General features: G+C 35.4%; 1 protein-coding gene and 1 pseudogene across 4 annotated transcripts in view; both read right to left on the reverse strand.

Moving 5' to 3' along the window:
• The window catches only part of PRKN (parkin RBR E3 ubiquitin protein ligase), a 2033074-nt gene that overhangs the window by 1124750 nt on the left and 888436 nt on the right, over nt 1–19888 (reverse strand). The gene's annotated exons all lie outside the window — the stretch shown is intronic.
• On the reverse strand, nt 4635–5545 carry LOC141487906 (ATP synthase peripheral stalk subunit OSCP, mitochondrial pseudogene; annotated as a pseudogene).

Below are 19888 nucleotides of genomic sequence, written 5' to 3' on the forward strand. Positions count from 1 at the left end.
CCAAAGAGTTTATATAAAACTGAAATCAATTGTTCCTTAAATGTTTGATAGAATTCACTTGTGAATCCACCTGGCCCTGGAGATTTTTTCTTAGGGAGTTCAATAATAGCTTGTTGAATTTCTTTGAGATAGGGTTTCTCAGGTTTTTCATTTCCTCTTCATTTAATCTGGGCAACATATTTTTGTAAATATTTGTCCATTTCACTTAGATTGTCAAATTTATTGGCATAAAGTTGGCCAAAATAATTCTGAATTATTACTTTAATTTCTTCTTCATTGGTGTTGAGTTCACCTTTTTCATGATGATACTAGCAATTTGGTTTTCTTCTTTCTTTAATCAAGTTAACAAAAGGTCTATCAATTTTATTGGTTTTTTCACTAAACCAGCTCTTGGTTTTATTTATCATTTCAATAGTCTTCTTGCTTTTGATTTTATTAATTTCTCCTTCAATTTTTAGAATTTCTAATTTGGTATTTAATTGTGGGGGTTTTAATTTGCTCTTTCTCTAATTTTTTTAGTTGCATATTTAGTTCATTGATTTCTTCTTTCTCTAATTTATTCATGTAAGCATTTAAAGATATAATATATCCCCTGACAGCCACCTTGAGTGTATCCCATAGGTTTTGGTATGTTGTATCATTATTGTCATCGTCTAGGATGAAATAATAATTTTTTTTCTATAATTTGTTACTTGATCCACTCATTCTTTAAAATGAAGTTATTTCATTTCCAATTAGTTCTGGGTCTATATCTCCCTGGCCTAGTATTGCATATGATTTTTATTGCATTACGATCTGAGAAAGATGTATTCACTATTTCGGCCTTTCTGAAATTGATCATTAGGTTTTTATGTCCTAGTACATGGTCAGTTTTTGTAAGTGCCATGTACTACAGGAAAAAAGTATATTCCTTTCTATCTCCATTCAATTTCCTCCATAGGTCTAACATATCTAGATTTTTTTACAATCTATTTGCCTCCTTAACTTCCTTCTTGTTTATTTTTATTTGATTTATCTAAATCTGAGAGCGTGAGGTTAAGGTCTCCCAACAGTAGAGTTTTGCTGCCTATGTCTTTCTGTAGCTCTTTCAACTTCTCTAAAAATTTGGATGCTGTCTCATCAGGTGTATACATATTTAGTATTGAAATTACTTTATTGTCTATGGTAACTTTTAGGACAATCTAGAGTCCTTCCTTATCTCTTTAAACACTATCTATTTTTGCACCTGCTTTGTCCGTGATAAGGATTGCTACCCCTGCTTTTTTCATGTCAGCTGAAGCAAAATATATTTTGCTCCAACCTTTTACCTTTACTCTATATGTATCTCTCTGCTTCAAATGAGTTTCTTGTAAGCAGCATATTGTAGGATTATGGTTTTTAATCCACTCTGCTACCTGCTTACCTTTTAAGGAAGAGTTCATCCTATTCACATTCAAAGTTATAATTACTAACTCTTTATTGCCCTTCATGCTATTTTCCTTCTGTTTGCATTTCCCCCTTTTTCCCTTTATCCATATTCCCCAGTGTTCTATTTCTGAATCCTGCCATGTTAATTTTCTCTTGCAATGTGTTAATTTTCTCTTGAGTTTCTTTTCCCAATTTTTCCAGTTGATTTTTTTTAAGGTTTTTGCAAGGCAAATGGGGTTAAGTGGCTTGCCCAAGGCCACACAGCTAGGTAATTATTAAGTGTCTGAGATCGGATTTGAACCCAGGTACTCCTGACTCCAGGGCCGGTGATTTATCCACTACACCACCTAGCCGCCCCTCCAATTTATTTTTAAACTCATTTCTGATTTCTTCAAAGCCTTTCTGGGTTGGAGACCAATTCATATTCTCCCCAGCAGTGCTAGATCTCTCTGGGTTAGGATCTCCATGGGTCCCTCTTTTCTCTGGCCTTTTGTCATCTTGTTTTTGGGGAGGTGGAGCTGGCTCTCAAAGGTTTGCTTTTGAGGATCCTAGAGGCTTTGTTCACTTGGTTTAGTAACTCCAGGGGCCAACCACAGTAGGGTGTGCTGATTGCTTTCTCTGGAGTGAGGTCCTTACCAGCAGGGTCTGAGTTGACCTTGAAAACTGGGGGAGGGAGTTGAGTGAACTCTGCAGCCCTGAGTGGTTGGGGTTGGGGTTGTTTATTGTATTGTTTGTATGGTGCTCAGGTCCCTGACCCAGCTCATGGTTCTCCAGGTGTGCTCCCAGACTCTGTGTGTGCTGGAACTCACCCTCCAGTAGCTCCCCTCCCCCTGGCCAAAGACTCTGCAGCTAAAGCTGGATCTTGAACTCGCCACTCACTGAAGTCTCCACCACTGAGGCTGACCCTCTGGCCTCACCCAGCTGCTATCCTCACTGTTGATCCTCTGCTCTGTCTCTCGGTTCACCCACAGCTCCTGAGATAGACCTTCTTGGTAGGTGTTCTTCTCCTAACTTTCTGAGTTTTGTTGAAGAAATTTCTATTAAGAAGTTTCTCTCATGTTATTTCTGAGGGAAAGAGAGAGCATCTATCACAGTGTCTGTATTCTCTCCACCATCTTGGCTGGAAGTCGAACATTTTTTTTTGCAAGGCAATAGGGTTATGACTTGCCCAAGGTCACACAGCTAGATAATTATTAAATGTCTAAAGTAGGATTTGAACTCAGGTCCCCATGACTCAAGGGCCAGTGCTCTATCCAGTGCACCACCCAGTGATCCTGGAGGTAATCATTTTTACCTTTTCATCTCACCTTCACTTTCCTATCCAGTATTCTCTCTATACAAAGTAGGTACTAAATAAACATTTGTTGAATTGTGTTGTTGAAATAAAGAAAAGCAAATACATGGTGAATATTTTTAAAGAATAAGTCTTTCAGATGAGATAGAATGCGAAAGATCTTGGTGTCTTTGGGCCATTAGAGATTTAACTTTTCACAAGATATTAATTTTACGGTTCTTGGCAAATTATGTACTTTTTATCATTGCTAATATTTCCCAGTGGCAACTTTAATAAGATATTTTTACATTTTATCACTTTCTGTCAGTCACTGATATTTCTAGGAATTAAAACTAAAATTTCATAGTTGTGTTTGAAATGACAGATTCACATATAATGCTATGTCTATCAGCTCTGGAAGGTTCACCTAGGACCTGAGTAACATCAAATAAAATAAGGTGGAAAGTCTAAGTAAGGCTTTCATGGTTAAAACATGCATTTCCTAATCCCTTATCATCTGCCCTCAATATTTTAAAGTACTTACCATCATTTAAAACACTCAACTTTTGGAATCCACTGGCATTTAATATCCAGACTCAAAAGTTATTCTTTAAAGACAGAATGCGAAGTTTTCCTCTCAAACATCCAAATGAAAATAATCACTTCTAAAGTGTAGGGTTCAACTATGCCAAGGAGAATGTTTTCAATCTTTTGAGACCCTGAACTTTTCTTTTGGCCCACCATAAACCTGAGTCAAAGATTTTGAACTGAACTGGTATATAATCCATTAACATTTATGAATGATTCCATATGCAAATGAATAAATATTAAAGAGAAAGAAAATATATATCTTTGTTATAACAAAAAATAGAATGCTTACCCCCCCCCCCACCTACATCAGTCTCTCTGGACCATTTCTATTTTGATTATTGTTTCTTTCTTTAGCTTGGCATAATTAGGTACCACCTGAATCAATGTACCTAATTTAATTTGAATTTTTTTTATGTTCAAACATTTATTTACTATGTCATACATGCTAATATCAAAGTTACTTCAAAAAAATCCTTTCTTAGCTATAAGATAAATTTTATGTGTAACTATGACATTTCTATAGGAGTAAAAAAAGTAAATGTGCCATACATTCCATATGTAATCTAGGTTCTATATAAATTTTAGAACACATAACTTTTTTTTAAAGATTCACATCCTATCAACACTGAAAAGTTCTCTTACAATTATTCTCTCTTCAATGTTCATGTACTCTGTTTTGAGAGAGATTGAGGAGACCTGGATATTATAATCCCTACAATCTCTCTGGATCACATATTCCACATCCCATAAAACTTTAATAACTCTAGTATTTTTCTAAGTCAAAAGGATGTTTAGTTTCCCTGAAAATACTTAGGGAAATAAAAAATATTAGATTTTTTAAAAATTAACAAAACAAATATATAAGAATTGTCCTTAGAGATAAACAAGAAAATTCTCCCCTCTTTTCCTCTATTTTGTTGAATAGCTTTGAGTCATTACAGAGACTCTGTCCTTCCTCTCTGTACTACTATCCTCATCTCTCTTTAGAACCTTCATATTCCACATGACTCTCAGTACCAGTAAATGTACAGGTTTGTATTTGCTTTTGTAGGTTTCTATTTACTCTTGGAAATAGTAATACTGAGTACCATAGCTCCTCTGGTCTTGACTTTCCTCTCATTATGAGATCCAAGGTTCCTTGCTTTACTCATCTCTCCCGCCTCCTCCTCCTCCTCCTCATCCTCCAATACCAATAAGATGTTGTATTTTTCAATAAGCTGTCTTTTTCAATAAACAATGTTTTTTTTTAAAAAAAGAAATGATACATCATCTATTAAACCTAATACTTTACCAGTGGAAAAAAGACATTCTTATTCAAAATCCATTTTTTTAGAGTAATTGAGACAATTTTATATTATAAGTATATAAGACAGATTTGTGACAAAAATCTAGTAAAATTTCATTCATAAATCAGAGGGGTTTTTTTTGCCTTGTTTGCTAAACCAAAATCACACTGGCTTTACATAACAGAGATTCAAGGCTATTGGCATTTCAAATTTCAACTACATTAACACAAAGAAAATTTCCAAGTACTTTATTGTTTCCACAATTTTTGGAAGTTTCATTGATGAACTGTGGGAAAATGTTACTTTTAAATAGCTTCCTTCATAATCCTGCTTAGCTTCTGGATCTTGGTTCTTGCAGACATATCAACATATTTCTCTCCTATACGAACAATCATTCCTCCCATGATTGAAGGGTCAGTCTTAACTTCCATTTTCAGAACCTGACCTTTACTCAGGAAGCTGTTCAGGACTGTTTTTAATTCTGAAAGAGTTGCATCATCTAAAGTAGATACAGTAGTAACTGAGCACTGTACTTCTCCACGATGCATACTCATCATGGTAGGAAATGCTGAAATGACTCCTGGGGTGCTGTTTAAGCAACCATTTTCAGCAAGCAATTTCATGAGGTTGGTTGTGATGGGGGGAAACTTTTCTTTTGCTATGATTTCACTTAGGGTTTTTATCTTAACAGAACGTTTTATATGAGGATTCATAATAGAGCCAACCATTTTGGGATCTTTCAAAAGGGTTGTTACTCTGAGCAATTCCTTTTCTACCACATCCAGTTTATTCTGCTTAGATGCAGCAGAAAAAAGGGCAGTGGCATATCGACCTTCTAGACCATATACTTGAATTGGAGGCCTGACGAGTTTAGCGAATGGTCTGCCCACTGAAGTGGTGAAGCAGCGTACCTGCTGCATCATCCCGGCCGCACCAACGCAGCCATCTTCTCCCGTGGCCGCTGTAGGTCAAACAGAATCCCGGAGGAGGGGGGAAATCCATAAATTTTTTTTTAAATATGTTCTTATAGTTTCCATTTAGAGTAAGTAAGGAGTTTTGTAGTCATACAATTTTTCATTTCTATCCATCTAGAAAAATAGAATTCTTAATCTATGCTCTATGTAGCATACATTTAGAGAGACCCAACTTTAAGAATGCTTAAAGGTCATCAAGCCTGATTACATTCTGTTCAACACTATAAAAAGGAGTCAAGTAAATTATGAATGATTCATTCATGGCAGATTTTTCATTAGATAGGAATGTTTCTTTTGCTGTCAAGTCAACATTATGATCTAGGATGCCATTTCTTGGAATTCATGCAATTAAATAAGATAGGAGAGAGAAATCCTTTCATTTACAATGACTCTTTTAAAGAGTCCTCCATCCCAAAGGAAAAGTACACTTAAATGGAAGCTGTGGTCCAGCATGGCCTTGGGAGGATAAGAAGCTTTGCCACAAAACAGAATTCAATTAAATTCAACAACTATTTAAGGACTTAGCAGTGTGATAATGAGTGAAGCATTATGTCAGACACTGGGGGAATAATCACAGCTTGAAATAAAACATATTCCTTACTCTCAAACATTTATAGTCTAGTAGGAAGGTAAGAAACATATCTGATGACTATATCATATAGTAATATGGGATGAGGCATTAGAGCACATTAAAAACGGTGCTTGTGAGGTCTATAAAGCAAATTCTAGCAATGTAAGAGCTGGAAGAGAGCTTGGAAATCATGTATTGTAAGCTCTCAAGCTTTACAATGAGAAAATTGAATTCTGGGTTAAGTGAAATAACTACCCTATATCACAGAATGGGTAAGAGGTAGACGTAGAACTAGAACCCAAAGTCTCAGGGCTTGTAATTCTCTTTTCACACACCACAACCACATTATATTGGGGATGCCAATAAAGTCCCTAGAGACTTAAAGATCTTCTCCACAAAGAACATTTTGGATTTTCATTAAAGCATTGTCCTGAATTAAAATGCAAATACCAGGGATGAATGAATACATTAATGCTATTAGTCACTAAAGGCTGAGTAGAAAAGCTCATTAAATAGCTTTCATCTAGTTGATGTCAGCTTATAATAGGAGATAAGAGAGAACAAGAGTAGCTAGCTATTGGTACCTGGCAATAAATTAAACAAAGGATATTTATTAAGTGCCAGTTACATACCAGGTCCAAGGAATATAAAAAAATTACATATAAAGATAAAGCCCTACTTTCATGGAACTTACAGTCTTTCCCTACTGAAAGACAAAGGAGAGATGCCACAGGGAGAGAGGCAAAACTTGTCTTAAAGAGAACACTGGAACCCCCCAGGCAAGATATCACCAAAAGTTATGAAGAAGAGGAAGAAAAGGATCAGATATCACAATCTTGCCCAAGCCTCTCTTTTGTGAAGAAGAAGGGGTGTTTGGTCTCCATAAGAATGTGAAGGGAAATTGTTAGTTTACATTCCAAATATTGGGGTCAGCCTGTATTGTTGTCTATGGCCAGATATGTGAGTGTAAAACAAGAGGCTTAACCTCAACCTGATCAAAACCTGAGATTAGATCAGGTCTGCCCCACCTACTTCTGAGTTAATCTAGGGTCTGTGTCCTTCTCCCCTGTGCTCACTGGTATAACTAGCAAAGAAGGGAAAAACATATGGAGGTAATCATATCAATTAGAGTATGACCCTGGACAATGATTGGCATGAAGGGAGAGGAACAAGCCTTTCAAAAAGCATATAAGGGGGAGGCTTCCTGGCTCAGTGCTAGAGTCAGGAGTACCTGACTTGAGTACCTCAAATCTAAACTCAGATACTTAATAATGACCTAGCTGTGTGGCCTTGGGCAAGCCACTTAGCCTCATTGCCTTGGAAAAACTTTAAAAAAAAAGCATATTAGACCTACCTAGCCTTGTTCATTTTTTTGTGCCCCTCTTCCCTTAAGAGCAATGATCCTTTTCTTGAGATGTCTTAATAAAAGTCATTTTAAACACCCTGGATTTTTTTTTTGAATCATTGATAACATCTTTACTAAAGCCTTTACAAAAGCCTAAAAGTCCATTGGGTACTACATCTATCAACCACTGCAGAAACAACTTCAAAAAAAAAAGCAGTTTATTTGTGGTGGACTGTGAAATTGCTATTGCTCATAGTGTTCTTTTAAAAGAAAATTTTGAAAGATGTTCTGATTATGGGACTGTTGTCACCATTTAAGACTGAGAATTGTTGAAAGTGATTAAATTCACATTTAGCCTTTGAATTAAAACAGCTAAGGATTTATTTAATAAGCCTTCAAAGTTCACAGATTAAAACTTTTCTCTGGAGAGACAGCAAATTGCTTAAGGACAGGGGTGAATAAGTGACTTGTAAGTCTAAGAGCCTAGGTGAGGTGCTTGAAGGAAATAGAGAAAGGAAAGCAGCCAGAAGACCTGGAGTGAGTTCACTCCATGAGAGGAATTTAGGCCAGACTTTTATAGCTGTGCCCACTTTCTGGGCAGAATTTGGGCAAAGAGATAGAAGTCCCTCCCCCTCTACCTGACTGAGGTCAGGTAAAGACTGGAAGTTGGAAGCTGGAGGAGGGGGGAAAGAGCTGAGGTTGCTCTTCTCTTGGTGAATTTTCATGTAACAGTGGAGTTACATTGAACAATATGAGTCAATTTACATTGGATAAGGGTCTATGCAGGCCAGGGTGCACTTAGACTGGCCCAGCTGACATTTTAAACTAGATAGATAGTTCTCTTACATACAGATATTTTTCCTTCTCCATACAGATATTTCTTGTTGTATATATTCAGACAATTTGGGGAGTTGTTCATGTCCTGTATTGGAGAGTGGTTTCTGTTCAGGTTGGTCTTAAAATGAATGTTGCACCTGTTTAACCTAGCTTGGCCCTACCAGATGGTCAAGGTCATCAAGGGGAAATGTTTTAACATTAGAGAGGGTTAGGAGGATCAGTAAGATTACAGGATTTTAACAGTAGAAAAGATAACAAAATTCATTTCCAATTATGAAGTTCCTTATGCCCATGATTTCCTGCATCAGGACTCTGGTGAATATTCTAGTACTTCCCAGGAAAGGTCTGATGCCTTCTTCTGAAATGATAAGCTTTTAGCAAGAATTTAGGGAGGAGGAAGAGGGGAGAACAGTCACTTTTCTCTAATATGTAAATTTTCCTAGTCTTATCTTTGACACTTCTTTATGTGATGATTGATATTTTGCCATATACAATTGCTAGGGAGGTAAAGAATAATTTACTTTATCACTTGGGAAAACAATACCCCTTCCCTCCCAGCACCCTGGTTAATCTCATTATCAGATCTGGTGGATGACTGGTTTTTTTTCCTTTCCAAATATTATTATTTTCTCTTTCTTTTCTTTTCTTTTCTTTTTTTTAAGGTTTTTGCAAAGCAAATGGGGTTAAGTGGCTTGCCCAAGGCCACACAAGTAGGTAATTATTAAGCGTCTGAGGCTGGATTTGAACCCAGGTACTCCTGACTCCAGGGCCGGTGCTCTATCCAGTGAGCCACCTACCTGCCCCCTGAATATTATTATTTTTCTTAATGAGTTATGTAAGGCAAATGAAACTGTCATATAATGACTTTTGTCTTATATATGCTTGATTTGGAACCAAGGAAAAGTTCTTCCTTAAATCATCAGTTGAGAGAAACAAGTAATTCCTATAATAATCGTCACATCATTGGCTCCCTAAGGCCTTTGGAGGCTTCAGCTTCTGCTGAATTCCTGTTTTGTATCATTTGGTATTTGGGAGTTGATCAGTTTTTTAGAGATCGAAGGGAGAAACCATAGCTTCACAAAAAGAAACAGAGCTGTTTGGGCTCTGGCTTCCTGGTCCCCGCACAGGTACATTCTATGTTTTTAAGAGCCATTGCTGCAGCTCTCTGGAGGCTGCATTACTTGGCAGTCTTCAGAAAGAACTAGGTAACAAAATAAAAATGTAAATCACTTCATGAAAGGGGCCATCATTCATGATGGCAGAGAAATGACTTTAAATCATAAGCTTGTACAGCTGCCAAAGAAAAAGAAAGAAAAAGCCATCTCAAAATGAGAAGGGGAAAAAAAAGGTGGGGTTAAAAATGTAATGGAAATAGACTGTAAATCTCTACACACAGCTATGTATCATAGAAAACTAGACAAAGTAAATGACTTCAAATGAGAGCTATGTTCAAGATGAGAGATGCCATGGTTAAAAAGAATAAAATAGTGGGTACAGCCCCCCCCCACTCCAAATAACATGTTTAAAGCTGCAAACTGAAAATGGACTGGCAGATGGTGAAAAGAAGGGATAACCAAAACATAAGAATCTGTATGCTTTATTGGTATCTTTATGATATCAACGGAAAGACAGATCCCCAGCAGAGAACTTATAAAATGAAGTAGTCAAAAATCTGAGAGGACAAATAGGCCCATATAGGCTGCTATCTGACTCTGAAAAGAATATTCTTGATGACAAAATCCTACATACAGTTGAGTATTTGAGTTAGTGGACATGTTTTTGTTTTTGTTCTGTCATGTCCAACCCTTCATGATTCCATTTAGGCATCTCTTGGCAAATACCCTAAAGTGGCTTGTTTCCTTCCCCAGTTCATTTTTTACAGGCGAAGAAACTGAGACAAGCAAAGTTATGAAATTTGTTCAATGTCACACAACTAGTAAGCATGTGAGGCAGTATTTGAACTGACAAAGATGAGTATTCCTGAGATCAGGTCCAGAGTTTTATGCACTGTGCCTGCCAAAATGAACATGTAGAGGTGGGCTTTTATTGCTGAAGAAGAAGATATTCAAAAGTGAAAGCTGAATTTCTAATTGAATTTCTTGCTGAATTTTTTTCTGGCTTCAGTTCACTAGGGCATCCCTTCATTCAGATGCAAATCTCAGAAAAAACACTATCCTCATTTTCCTCTCCAATCTAATTTTTTATCCAAAGATAGTTGAATTCTATAGAATCAGGGAATTCTAAGGCCAAATGAAAAGGCCAGAAAAGCAGGCACTTAACTTTTACTAATCATTAAAAGTCTTCACAGTGTCAGGGACATGGGGTACGAGGGAGAGATGGTGGACTTCACACAATGAGTTCCTTGTCTCTAAGGAAAGTGGAGTTGAAGTAAGTAAACTGAAAGGATCTTCTACTTCACCTTGAGGTACCATAAGCAGGTGTGTCTGACACAGGTTTTACTATCCTATTCTTCTCAAAAAGAAACTACTGCTATAGTGGGGAGACTAGAGAAGGTTAAGCTATATCTTTGTTACTAAAAAGATTATACTAGGTGAAACTCTGGTTTTAAGACAAAACAGATTTTGGGTGGGAAATTGCAATCTATATTTGAACCAATATGGCATCTGAGAGCCCAGTTAAACCATTTCCTTTTTTGCTACAGGGAAGGATTTCATTGTCACCGTCATGTCAATTTCAAAGAATCAAGACAACTGAAGTTATTTTTCCTTAAGACAACTAACACTTTCTTTCAATCAAAGTCAGAAAATATCTTTATTTGGCTCAACTGACTAAAAAAAAAGGAAAGAAAGAAAAGAAAAGAAAAAAGAAAAAAAGCAAGAATAAGTCACAATCATTCTAGATTTCTTTCTATTACATATCTTAAAGTTTAAGAAATGCTTCTTTTAAAAAAATTCTCTGACTTGTACAAGTTTTTATTTTGATTTTCAAGAAATAGTGTAACATTGTGACCTAACTTCTATTTAATAAATACTACATAAAGATGTTTTTGGAGGATTATAACAGTGAAAGAACAGAAAAGTAGCTATTCAAAAGGCAACTTCATCATTATTTACTTTTTGAAAAAAGTCAAAATTTCCAATCTTAAAAGACTCCAAATGGGCATTTTTCAGTTATTCTGAAGTTCCTTTTCATAAATGAGGTAAATAATGCATTGCGATAAAACACAAAATCTACTTCTGTCTCTTTATTATGACACTAACACATCATTTTTTTAAAAAAAGAAGTTATTTCTATGACACTGTCAGTTCAGCAGGGAAAGCACTGGGAATCTGCACTTCATCCTGTAAGAAAAACAATGGTAAGACACAGGACATTTTTGAGTAAGTCACTGACAGGCTAATCTGAGCTTTAGGAAGACTAATCCAGTTTTGAAACATGATCAGAAAGGATTTCAGGAGGGAGAGAGTAGACTTGTTTCATTTAAAAAATTACATTACATAGTCTCACCTGAGTCCACACTACAGCTAGTGGATCCTTTGGTACTGCCCTACTTCATTCACTACCCACTCACAAGAGCAGATAATTATAAATGTTTTCATCCCTCCTAGAATTTCCCACAGCAGCCTCTCATCTGAAGACAATAATTCACTTGTTGTCTACTTGTTTTAATCCTATCTAACTTTCCAGGACTTGTAGGATTTTCTTGGCAAAGATCCCAGAGGGGTTTTTCATTTCCTACTTTAGTCCATTTTATAGATGAAAAAACTGAGTCAAAGAAGGTTAAGTGATAGCTATTAAATGTCTGAGGTCAAATTTGAACTCAGAAAAGATGAGTCTTCCTAATTCTAGTGATACTGGATCCACTTCAACACTTATCTGCCTTAATATGAAGGCCTATCATTGGCAGCTTCCTCTTCTTTCTTCATTGTCATCTCATGTCACTAAAACTTTTTCCTCTAATATCTTGCCCTTCAAATTTGTCTTATTTGAAGTGGTCCTTCTTGCAAAGACAATCCTTTCTACAAAATCCCATCCCATTCAAACTAATCTTCTCTACAGGACTGGACCCACTAACATACTAAGTCTCTAATATTGAGTTTCTCCCTGTCTATGAACTTTTTCCCTGCTATCTACAAAATGGGGATATTTCATGTCTACCCTTATCATTAAATTTTTTTATAATTCACTTGTTCATTTCCACTAGTTATCATCCTATATCACACTCTTCCCCATCTACTTTTTTTTTAGGTTTTTGCAGGCAAATGGGGTTAAGTGGCTTGCCCAAGGCCACACAGCTAGGTAATTATTAAGTGTCTGAGACAGGATTTGAACCCAGGTACTCCTGACTTAAAGGCCTGTGCTTTATCCACTACACCACCTAGCCGCCCCGACATCTAAATTTCTTGATGTTATCTTCACTAAATGACTCCAAATGCTCTCTTATAAGCTCAGTCACTTTAAAACTCCCAGAAAATTTGGCTTTTAACCTCATTTTTCAATTAAAACTGTTCTCTCTCCTTCTAAAGAAAAAATGATTGCTGAATTTCCATATCTAAAGCTTTTTTCTCAGTCTTCATCCTGTTTTACCTTTCTGCAACATTTGTTACTTTTGCTCATCCTCTTTTCCTGAATATGCTTTCTTCTCTGGTTCTCTGAATCTTTGCTTCTTTTCCATTTCCTTTGTATGATCTTCATTCAAGTCACATCCAATCACTGTGTGTTTCCTAAGTCTCTAGTCTTAATCATCTTCTCTTCTCCAGCTATACTATCATACTTGGCAATCTCACAGGTTCAGTTATTCTGCAGATGATTCCCAGATCTATTTATCCAGATCTAATTTTGGAGCTCCAATGTTGCATCATCAAGTGTCTTTTGGTCATCTTATCCTTGATGTCTCACAGTAATGTCAAAATCAATGTGTCCAAAATCATTATTATCTTCTTCCTTCTCTTTCTGGAATTTCCTTATTACTGTTGAGAACAACACTATCCTACTAGCCACCAAGGTTGTAACCTTAAAGACAATTACACTCTGTTTAAATTTCCACCATTATAATATCTCTTCTGTAGGTGCCCATCTCTCACTCATAAAGGTACTAACCCAGTGTAGATCCACATCACAAAATGTCTAGATATTACAATACTTTTATGCTTTAACAAGTGGCCAATTTTTCCAAAGTTATATGTGGTGTTAAAAAATAGATGTATTTTTAGTGATCTCATTTAGAAGATGCCATAAATCTTTTAGTTCTAATATCTCTAATATTTGTTCAGTTAGGTTTTCTTTTTTAATCTTTCTAATAAACTTATCCAAAACTGAGAGAATATCATTAAAATCTCTAGTCATATTTGTTTTTACTTTTATCTTCTTATAGTTCAGTTAATTTTTCCTTTATAAATTTAGAAACAAAGTATTTGCAACATATGTTTAATATTGATACTGATTTACTGTCAATGGTTCCTTTCTCCATAATATAGGTTTTGATTTAGTCTTTGTCATCCATTTCCTTCTATCTTATTTTTGACCCTAGTCTATTTTGTGTGTCTTCTCATTCCATAATTTAATGTGATGAAAAACAGTGTTTTATCTGTAGAAAGTGTTGTAAGGCTTAGTCTATGATATTTCAGGCTACTAAGTAACCTCTTTCATCCTTGACTTCATGCATATTTATTTTTGAAAATCTCTTCAAGGTCTCTCTGTTATTGTTCATCAAACAAACTCTATAGGAAAACTAAATCAGATTACAGATTGAACTGCATTTAGAGGGTTCATAAGCAGGCAAATCAAGAGGGAAGATTTATACATGTCACCAAGGAATCATGAACAGTTGAGATGTTTTTGATCTCTTATTTAAGGAATACTTAAGGCTTTAAAAAAATTTACATATTCCATGGGACAGGTTTTGGTCAACCTAACAATTTCTCAACTAGGAGAAACAGCGCTGATATTCCCTGAATATTACTATTCCAGGAGTTATTCCTTGAATAAGATTAATCTTATCAGAAGACAAATGGTTAGTTAACTAAAATTTGCAAAAGGAATGGTCCTGAATCTTAAATAATGAAAGGAAATAAACACTGTCCATGATACTATTATTATTTTTATGTTTATTATGTTTACTGATTTGAAGCCTGGTTATATGATTTATATAAAACAAACTTATGAAGGCTAAATATTCAGTGTCGGTATTTATATCTTGGAAATCAGCTAACTCTACAAATCAGGGTTTTATATGTTGTTTTGTTGATTTTTGTAGACAAAAGTGATGGGAAAATGTTAATAATTCAGCCTAAAGCAAAAAATATATCATATAAACATTATGTTTGAGGAGCTGGCTATTAAAGATTTAACAGAACATCCATACTTCTAATACTAAAATGGTACCATAAAATATCTCTTAATATTTACTAGCTAAATTAAGGGAATTTGCCAAAAAGCCTAACATAATGCTTTATTATCAAGCAGTGGAAACCTGTTAGTTACTATGATGTGTCAACTTGACTGCTGATTGGGGGTTCTACTTTTTTGACAACTAAATAATTCCATATAGTATTCTTTTTAGTGCAAAGGTATAGGGAATATCATCAAGCTAATGGCTTATCTTCTATAAGCTACTTGCAATAAACTGTCAATGCTCCTGCATTATGCTTTCATAGCAAACATTTTGAGCACAATAAAAGCTGTTTTGTGATTTGAAGCAAAGTACTTATAGGCAAACAAGATGAAAGAAAGCTATATAAGTCAGCCAAGGAATTAAGCTACTTCAACCTGTTTTAGTACTTAACATAGTGATACAGCCAGTTCTTAATAAATGTGTGTTGACAGACCCTGAACAAACTTCTCTGACTCTCAGCAAGTCACTTAAGTTCAATGTCTATTAGCTTCTTTACCTATCAAATGAAGAGTTAGACTCTAGTCTCTAAAGTTCCATCCAATTTCATATTCTCTGACCCAAGAAAGTTGAATCAAACCTGTTTGTGCTCTAGGGTCCTTCTTCATAACTCTCTGGACAGGCTACATTGAGTGTAGCTCCAATTTGGCTTTACTCTTGATGCATGATCCACAAATACTATATCTTTTGATGTTTTATTTCTTTTGTTAATCCAAACCAAGATAACAGTTGCCTCAGAAATATGTTTCTTTTGAGCCCCAGGTTCTACTCATTCTAACCCTGTTTCTCAAACTGCCCTGATTATGACTGCCCATTTCCGGAGAGGACAATTAACATCATGGGTAATGTCTTGACTTGTCTGTGAACTGGATTATGTGAGATAGCATTGAACAAAGTAATCAGTCTCACTCTCTTCTTGAGTCATTAAAGTTTGGTGTAGGACAATAATCAGGGTGACTGGTGATGACCTAAGATGCACATGATGACTTTGGCAACTTTGATATCTGACTGAGTTGCTTTATTGGTTTCATGGCTATTGGAACAAATGTTCTCACCTGCCCATTCTGCTAGAGGAAGTCTTCCCATGCTTGGGGTAGATATCCCCAAAACCAATTGATGGTTTCCAGGCCTATAATTTCACTTAACTGGTTTAGCCCACCTGCCTGGCATGTGGATCGTGTGTGTTTGTGTGTCTGTGTGTGTGTGTGTGTGTGTGTGTGTGTGTGTGTGTGTGCGTGCTATAGCTTCTAGAAGACACAGATAAAAACTATGGCACAAGGCAAATATCAAACATGGATGAGCAACCCTGAACAAATGCTTGGCCAAGCCTTCTCACTAGAGATGCTGATCCTCCCTGAACAACCCATACACACATCTATTTCCTAGTGGGATACCTAAGTACTTGTTATTTTAGATCATCAAAATCTATCTTGTATCAATATTTATTGATTAAAGTTTCAGATTCCATTTAAGAGTATGATTCTATATTATTTCTATATAGTTTATCAATATTTAGATTGTGTATGCTATATGTCAACTACTTTGTCAAGTCCTTTACAAATACTATTTCATTTAATCCTCACAAAGTCTCCGTAAGATAACTGCTGTAATTATACCTATTTGAAAAATTGAGAAAAGGGCTTAAAGACTAGCCATGGTCACAAAGCTAGTCATTATTTGAGTTGTTTTTTGAACTCAGGGCTTCCTGGTTCTAGGCTCAGCAATTTATACATTGTACTACCTAATATTGAACTAAGAAAAGCATCTTTAATATCCCGAATTCTAAATGCATTGGATTTTGGTATGTGATCATAACAAGAATATAGAGTAGGATATTTTAAACCATATAGTCCATTCTTCTTTTTGCAAGTGGGAAAATTCAATCTCCATATGGTTAAGTGACATGACTAAGGCCACACAACTAAGTTCAGAGGAAAGATTTAAACCAAAGTCCTCTAACTCTAAATCTAGTGCCTGATTCACTATGTCTTAATACCTTTTCAAGTAAGGTTAGAAATTCTTTTTTTATATATATATATTTTTTGCAAGCACTGAGATGTATGACTAAGTCATTTATACACAGCTTTGAAAGGTCTCATTATATGCATGAAAATACTCCTCAAATCAGATTAACTAACACTGTAACACAATTAATTTCACTACATTCATCACTCACGACACACCAACCAGTCGAGTGCCAGACCAGATTAGTCAGTGTTGGCATTGTCTCCTGGTCCTCCCACAATCGCAATCTACTTTAAGTCTGCCAACCTACATTTACCACAGTTGGAGTGCTCACATGTGCAGCAATGAACATTAAAAATTCAGTTCTCATTTAAAAAAATATATAACCCATTTTTCATCATTATCCAGTAAACAATTCATTATGTAAAATATGCATAGTGGGCAAAATAAAAGATAAACTGAATAAAATAAAATTAGAACTTTGAGAGGGAAAACATCTACCATTTCCCAACTCAGGTTTGTACCTAAGAGTATTGGCAAAAGTAGAAGATATCATTTTATCAAACATGGATTTGTGCTGACTCAGAAATGGTGAAAATTGGTAATTGAGAAAACTGGGTTGAGAAAAAAGCCAGAAACAAGAAAAATACAACAAAGAGCCTTGGATGGAAAAGACAAAATAAGAAGTAGGTTATCTTAAAATAGTAAAGTTTGATTCTAGGCCCCTATTCCATTACTAAAATTTGCAAAAAATGTCATTTTATCATTGTAAGAGATGCTTTGTGTCAGATATATAACACTATATATTTTAAGTTAAATTATGCCTTTGATCATGAAACTTTTATGAAATCTGGGTTCCCTAGATCATGAAACCTACAAGTCATATTACTTTATTAATAATTGGATTATGTAGACTACTGTAGCATATATTTATTTAAGACTGAGTATAATTGGCACACTGTTTGGTAAGGAAAATACAAAGAACTGCAGATAGTATATAATTCTCCCTTCATGAAACTAAAAATAATTCACATTTATATTATACGTTAAAGTTCACTAGACCCTCCTCTATCAACTACTTTGTAAACTATATAGGTCAAACATCATCATCAATATTATTTTACAGATGGCAAAAATAGGGATTCAGATACATTTAAGAGACTTGTCTATGCTCACAAATCTCAGAGTTGGGATTCAAATTCATGACTTCAGACTTCAATTACAGGGCTCTTTTGACTCTATTGAACGTCCTACTCCATCAAGAACAGATGATATATAATGATATAAACATCTTCATTATGTGAATTTAAAAAGTGAAGGTAAATATAAAATTTTTAAAAATACAAATTCTTAAGGTAGACAAACCATACCATGAAATAACATACCATGGTTATGAAATATCTGAACAGCTACTGTATTCAATTCACTTAAATATGCAGTTGCTAAATACCTATTATACTTAGTGAACTGGGGCTAGGAAGTAATGAGGTGGTATGGGAGTGACAATGTCAATTAGATAGTAGAAGCTGGGATAGAGTAAACAGCAGTAGGCTGCATAGGAAAGAACTTTCAATTTGAATTGAAATGCCCTGGATTCGAATCTTCCTAGTTTTGGGCACGTTGGATAAATCATTTAAATCAGTGGTTCTCAGCATCTCATTGTACTACTGGATGGTTTCTGAAACCCCTTTTTAACTGTACATTTTATAAACCTGTAATCTTAAAGACTTGATTCTAAAGCTGAGCAAGAAGAGAGAGACAAGAATGATTCTAAGGTTTAAATGATACAGTGTAGTTGATGGAACTAGACTACCATTTTTAAGCAATAACATTGCCTAATGGGGCCTAAAAACAATTAAAATGGTGATAATTCAGTCACAAAATTTTTTAGATGTATTCCTTTGATAGTGTTTTTCTCCTGCTGCAATAATGAAAATCAAAATCACATTTAACATTTTAAAGTATGTTTTCATGGACATTATTATATCACATAAAAATCCCTTTTCCCCATTTCAGAGAGCCTTCCCAATTGACAAGGTTTTTTTATTTTTTTGAGTGAAAAAATCCAAAAACTATATCAAAAACAATCTGACTTGTTCATAGTCATGTGACACCCTCCATCCCCTGCATAAGAATGAGGGCGATATCACATCCTCAAAAATTATCTTCACCTTGAAAAGGGAGGTTGCCTTATTTTTAATCAGTCACTTAGCTCCATATATAGGGTGGTCAACTGGAACAATTTCTTGCTTCTCATTGACTACTGCCTAGGTGGTACAGTGGATAGCATTGGACCTTTAGTCTAAAAGACTATAATTCAAATTTCACTTTAGATAATTCTCATTTGGAATGTCACTTAACCCTGAGTTCACATTCTTTATCCATAAATTGGAGATAAATAAAAGTATCAGAAGTTCAATTGAGATCATATATATACAAAGTGTTTTGCAAATCTTAAAAAGTTATATAAATGCTAGATTGTTTGATAATAATAATAATGATAATAATGCTCTGTGGAGTTGGGGACTTATGCTAACAATAATTATTTTTGACCTGCTATAATCTCTAATAGGAGACAAAACAAGAACATTCTATGAATTCTCTCAAGAATAGCCAGTGGGATACACTCTCTGTCTGCATGGGCATGGTTACAATTCCCAAGTCCTTTAAAGTTCTCCTCCTCTGAGGGCTCATTTCCTATTCATAAGACTCATTCAGCATAGATGTCATTTCAGATATAGACATTTAATAGAATCATAATTAAGAATTCTTGAAACTGATGACAAATTCAGAGCAGTGGGGATTTGGTAGAAAAAGATTGTTCAATAACAATGAAAACAGCACAAATGTGGAGGATATTCTGACAAAAGTGGGAAACAGCCCATAGCCAAAAGGTTGAGCTTTCACAGGTTGCAGGAAGGGTGAAGCCCAAGAGAACATTATCACAGAGACATATTCTGGGACTGGCAGCTGCAAAAGCACACCTGAGAGGATGTTGGAAGATGGCCAGACATGATGGGAAAGAAGGGAAATGCTCCCAAACCTACCTACCTCAGATGTCAGAGACTTGGAGTCAAGCTTTTTTATCCTACAGTAGCTACAGAATCAGTAATTTCACGTAAATACAGGATCCCCTCACTGTAAGCATGGCACTATCTTACTGGAAATTTCTTGATTCCATATCAAGACTCCCTCCTCTCTGCTTCTGTTGCAAACTAATATGCACCATAACCTCAGTTTGGAAAGAAAAGGCCATTATAAAAGTATATAACTTCTAAAGTATCAAA

Source organism: Macrotis lagotis, chromosome 5 (genome assembly GCF_037893015.1).
Source record: "Macrotis lagotis isolate mMagLag1 chromosome 5, bilby.v1.9.chrom.fasta, whole genome shotgun sequence".
Classification (NCBI taxonomy): domain Eukaryota; kingdom Metazoa; phylum Chordata; class Mammalia; order Peramelemorphia; family Peramelidae; genus Macrotis; species Macrotis lagotis.